Source organism: Podarcis pityusensis (assembly GCF_964106645.2).
Source record: "Podarcis pityusensis genome assembly, chromosome: 13".
Classification (NCBI taxonomy): domain Eukaryota; kingdom Metazoa; phylum Chordata; class Lepidosauria; order Squamata; family Lacertidae; genus Podarcis; species Podarcis pityusensis.
Genome location: NC_138038.1, coordinates 31,242,112 through 31,248,117, shown reverse-complemented (window position 1 = coordinate 31,248,117; position 6,006 = coordinate 31,242,112).

Genomic DNA, 6,006 nt, shown 5'->3' with positions numbered 1-6,006 from the left:
AATAGTATACCGTAACTTCAGCAAAGCATTTGACTATGTCTCCCATGAATCTTCTCCTTGAGCGTCATTGCCTGGCTGGAATGGGTCCTTGAATTCTGATAAATATTCTTTTTTTATATATAAATTTTTATTGGTTTTACAAAAATTTTTAAAACAATACAAACATATAAAAAGACATACAAACACGTATAGTTTCATGACCTTTTTTTCATAAACCTTCTTTCTCGGACTCCCCCATACCTCCCCTTTCTGCATCCCAATGTCCAAAATTTTCCAGCAACTTCTAAATAGTTCTGTCAAACATATGTCTTCTTAATCTTTCCTTCAGTCTAATCTTATATCGCTGTAACCCTTTCTTTCTCAAAACCTCGACATTCTAACATTCATCAAGTTTATAATAGTCCTTAAGATAGATTTTAAATTTCTTCCATTCTTCTTCCGCCGTCTCCTTCCCCTGGTCGCGGATTCTGCCAGTCATCTCAGCCAGTGTCATATAGTCCATCACTTTCATCTGCCATTCTTCCAGAGTGGGTAAGTCTTGTGTCTTCCAATACTTTGCGATGAGTATTCTTGCTGCTGTCGTAGCATACATAAAAAAGATTCTATCTTTCTTTGACACCAATTGGCCGACAATGCCCAAGAGAAAGGCTTCTGGTTTCTTCGGGAAAGTACATTTAAGTACCTTTTTCATTTCATTATATATCATTTCCCAGAAAGCCTTAATCTTCGGGCACGTCCACCAAAGGTGATAGAAAGTACCTTCAGTTTCTTTACACTTCCAACACTTATTATCAGGCAAATGATAAATTTTTGCTAGCTTGACTGGGGTCATGTACCACCTATAGATCATTTTCATAATATTTTCCTTTAAGGCATTACATGCCGTAAATTTTATACCGGTGTTCCACAACCATTCCCAGTCAGCAAACATAATGTTATGACCAATGTCCTGTGCCCACTTAATCATAGCCGATTTAACTGTTTCATCTTGTGTATTCCATTTCAGCAGCAAATTATACATTCTTGATAAATTCTTGGTATTGGGTTCTAACATGAATTCTGATAAATATTCTTACCTCCCTGGATGGAAGATAGAGGAGGGGGGTGCAGAAACAAACGACCTATATAAAGGTGAATTTTACATTCAAATGATAAATGGACATAAATCTGACACCAGGAATCACAAGACAGAGAAACCAGTAGGAGAACACTTCAATCTCCCAGGACATTCTATACAAGATCTCAAAGTAGCTGTCTTATTACAAAAGAATTTCAGAAATAGACTGGAAAGAGAAGTTGCTGAATTGCAACTTATTACCAAACTTAAAACCATGGAGAGACCTGGTCTGAATATAGACATTGGATTCTTATCTCATTATACATGATAAAGCTATTTTTAGCCATCTCACCCCTTGCTTTTTCCTGTAAGACCAATTGCAGTCGTTAACAGTCGTCAACAGGTTTACCACACCTATCAGCCAATCACCCATTCCCATCACCCTTCTGAGTAATACCCCTCCCCACTTTCTCACTATATATAAGGGTCTGGTGACTTCTGTTTCACTGTATCTGAAGAAGTGTGCATGCACACGAAAGCTCATACCAATAACAAACTTAGTTGCTCTACTGCAATGAATTTTTTAATTTTGTTTTTACATTCATTGATCTGCTGGCTTTTGCCTCCAGCAATCAAAAGGTTGCTCAGAAGGAAATGTGTCTTAGGGCTCAAAAAGGGTTGCCAATCGTACAAAAGGTGGTACTGATTTCATCACACACCATATTGGCCTGAATATAAGTCACACGTTTTTCCCCAAATTCCGACCATGAAAAGCTTAAATTTGCGGCCTTACAAAAATGGGCTTTTACGATATCACTGCTAAAACAGACATACAGTAAAACGGAACCAAATGTTTTATTGCCGATTTGCGAGTCTGAGACTGTTGTGAAATTAATTCTTATGTCATTCATCGCTTTCACTTGTGGGTCCTCTCTAGTACCCATAGGATTTTCTTCTACATTTGCCATTTACGAGTGGGAATGCCTGCGGAATTTTAAGGGAGCGGCTTATATTCGGGTATTCTCCCCGCCCCCTTGAATTTTAAAGGTGCGGGTGCGCCATATATTTGGGCCAATGCATTATTTTCATTGCCAGATTTATTGTTTCTCCTGAAGCAGGGGGGAAAATGGAACCAGCAGCAAATAGGCCACTAATGAGCAGCTTTGTTAAGAACACTGGTAAGCAGCAACAGAGATCAATCCATTAAATGTCCGGCATATTTCCCTAGAAGCCCTAATTGAAATATGGTCACATTCACACAATACATTTAAAGCATTCTGGTTCGCCAGAAGCGGCTTAATCATGCTGGCCACATGACCCGGAAACTGTATGCCAGCTCCCTCGGCCAATAAAGCAAGATGAGCGCCGCAACCCCAGAGTCGGTCACGACTGGACCTAATGGTCAGGGGTCCATTTACGTTTTTTATACCACTTTAACAGTCATGGCTCCCCCCCCCCCCAAGAATCCTGAGAACTATAGTTGGTTGGCGGGCTGATCTCACTGACCTACAGTTGCCAACACCCTTAGAATCATAGAGTTGGAATAGACCACAAGGGCCATCGAATCCAACCCCCTGCCAAGCAGGAAACACCATCAGAGCACTCCTGACCTATGGTTGTCAAGCCTCTGCTTAAAGACCTCCAAAGAAGGAGACTCCACCACACTCCTTAGCAGCAAATTCCACTGTCGAACAGCTCTTACTGTCAGGAAGTTCTTCCTAATGTTTAGGTGGAATCTTCTTTCTTGTAGTTTGGATCCATTGCTCCGTGTCCGCTTCTCTGGAGCAGCAGAAAACAACCTTTCTCCCTCCTCTATATGACATCCTTTTATATATATTTGAACATGGCTATCATATCACCCCTTAACCTCCTCTTCTCCAGGCTAAACATGCCCAGCTCCCTTAGCCGTTCCTCATAAGGCATCGTTTCCAGGCCTTTGACCATTTTGGTTGCCCTCCTCTGGACACGTTCCAGTTTGTCAGTATCCTTCTTGAACTGTGGTGTCCAGAACTGGATACAGTACTCCAGGTGAGGTCTGACCAGAGCAGAATACAGTGGCACTATTACTTCCCTTGATCTAGATGCTATACTCTTATTGATGCAGCCCAGAATTGCATTGGCTTTTTTAGCTGCCGCGTCACACTGTTGGCTCATGTCAAGTTTGTGGTCAACCAAGACTCCTAGATCCTTTTCACATGTACTGCTCTCAAGCCAGGTGTCCCCCATCTTGTATTTGTGCCTCTCTTTTTTTTTGCAAAAACAAACAAACTACACTTCCCAGGATTCTTCATGACTGCTAAAGTGGAATAAGGGTACTTTAAATCTGTGGATGTGAGCTTAATAGTAGCCCCAGAAATGCCCCAGGGCACTTGAGAAGCCCAGCGAATGTAATTAACCTCAGAAAAATGTAGAGGTTAAATCACCCAGAATTTTAGAAAGCCGCATAATGGTTCAGGGTCTCTGCAGTCCACTCAAAACCTTTTGGCAGGCCATATTTGGCCCGCTGGCAGTGGGTTACCTACCCCTGCTTTAAGTACCAAGAAGATGTGCCCTCTGTAATTTGAACCAATGACCAGTTTTGTTGCTGTGTCCTTAACCAAATGAAGCTTCTAGCCCTACATTGCAGTGGCATAGTTACCAGGGTTTATACAACTGTAGCTGCTTCACACATTTCAAGGAAGGGCAGCAGCTTGCCTAACAGCCCAAGCTGGTAAAATGTGCTACAAAGCACAGAAAACACTTGAGCAACCAACTCAAGTGAGTCTAACAGCACACCCATACTGTGAGCCTCCTTCTTCAGTAGAAATGAGTTGCCGAGCTGCCTTTGGGCATTGCCTCCACAAGTACAAGCAGTAGATTTCTCTCTAAGACCATTTTAGTTGAAGAAAGTACCCCCAAGGATTTTAGCACTCTAGGGAGTTGCCTAGTCTGCCATTTTAAGTTAGGCTGATCCTACCAAGAGTTGAGTCCTTGTGCTCAAGACAGGTTCTGGGCTCAAGTTCTGTTTCCATGAGCCCTTAGCACACCAGTTCATACTGTGAGAGAAGAAGGAGAAACTGTTGACTAGGATTGGTCTTTGCCAAAGCATTTGCACACGTCCCATTCATGTGATAGGTGAGAGAATCAGCTTCCTCCTGTTGGGCAATTCCCTCTGCCATGTTTGTGCATGGTTTGAAAGTTAGAGTTGTTGTTTTTTGACTTGCTTCTGCAAACAAATGCCTCGATCGCCAGGAGTTCCCTGTTTGATCACACCGCTTCAAAAAATGTCAACATGTTCGTGTTTAAGGCACTTTGGCTGACACAGTTCTCTCATCATCCCGTAAGCTACGGATACAAAGGAAGATCTCACTGGTCAATGAATGTGTGCATGAATAAGTAAGTGAATGAATTAACAGCTGCTTTTGTTTTGGTCCCCCTCAAGCAGATGAACTAATTTACCCCTTCATTCCTTATGCATCTACTTTTCTTTAATTTTATCTTTTTATTAAAATATCATGATGTGGATATATATCATCACACGTGCTGGTAGTGTTGATAAATGTATACTCTGCCTTTCTACAAGTACAGGAGGCAGCTTACACAAGATCAACACAGTACATGCAAAAATAAAAATATACCCTAAAAACAAAGCAAACAAGTAAAACCAAAAAGTGTTAAAAACAAGCAATGAAAAGCAAGTGTTTTAAAAGCAGATCACACAACTGAATATTCGAAATCATAGGACTGTACTGTCCTCCCCTCCTTTGGCTGACGTTTTCTCCTTCAAAATATGCGAGCAAATAGTTTGTTTCAATATCACAGCAATCTACCTTCATTTTTCATTGCACTACTTCCAATATTTAAAAAGTGGTGCTCACCCTCCAAAGAAGAAAAGGAAGATTACATCCTCTATCAACCTAATCTGTGTGGGAGAAGGAGTATGTTGTTCTTCAAGATACACACAAGTGTTTTACAACAGATACACAAATGAAATGTAATCAGCTGGTGAACCTGCAAGAAATGGTTCAGGTTGCACTTTTCTTTTCCTAGCTCCCCCAGAAGAAAGTAATAAGGGATGGGGAGAAATTGATTTCAATTTTCATTCAAAGCTGGATCTATCAAATTTGCCCTTTCTGAACAACATGAGAACCAAAAACTCAAACATCCTTCAAAATTCACCTATATCTGAATTTTGTGATGCAGTTCTCCCATCAGTTTTTACAAAAAATGCAACTCTTAGGAGAAAGTGTGCATACAAAGTGAAAATAACATTAAAAATGCATTATATGAGTTGAAATTACTTTACAAAAATGTGTGCATCAATCAGAACAGTATACAAATATGTGTTTATGGGGAGAAATTCACACCAAAAAGCTGAATAGTTTTCATGAGGCTTTAACAACAATAAAAATAGATTGCAGGTTGCTGCAGAAATTTGGAGAGCTGAATTTAAGGTTGGAAAAACAAGAAACAGAGAGGTGAAAATAACAGATCCTTCTATCCATGGTCAGAAGGCATACTGGAGTTGGCAGTCAGCAGGACCAGAGCCAAAAGCCAGTGGGGAGATCCCTTTTGTTGCTCTCCTTCCCTCTCTGTCTGTCTGCCACCACTTCACCTCTTTACTCCATCCTCTCTCTTCCTAAGCAACCAGCACAGGGAGCGCTTGGCTTCTGAGCAGGTTGCCAAGAAATGGACTTCACTTTCTCAGTGCCCTGCATGGAAATATAGTTAGTTGGTGGTTCCCCACACTTTCCCTAGAAAACCCCACTGGTTCTCCTAAGTTTCAAAGACAGCACAACTTGTAGTGAAGATGACTGAAAGTTATTGAGTGAATGAATTGGTGGGTAAGAAACATAGGAAGCATCTTGGTCCATTGGTCCATCCAGCTCAGTATTATCTACAGTAACTGGCAGAAGTTCTCCAGGGTTTCAGGCACAGGCCTTTCCCACCCCAACCTGAAGATGCTACAG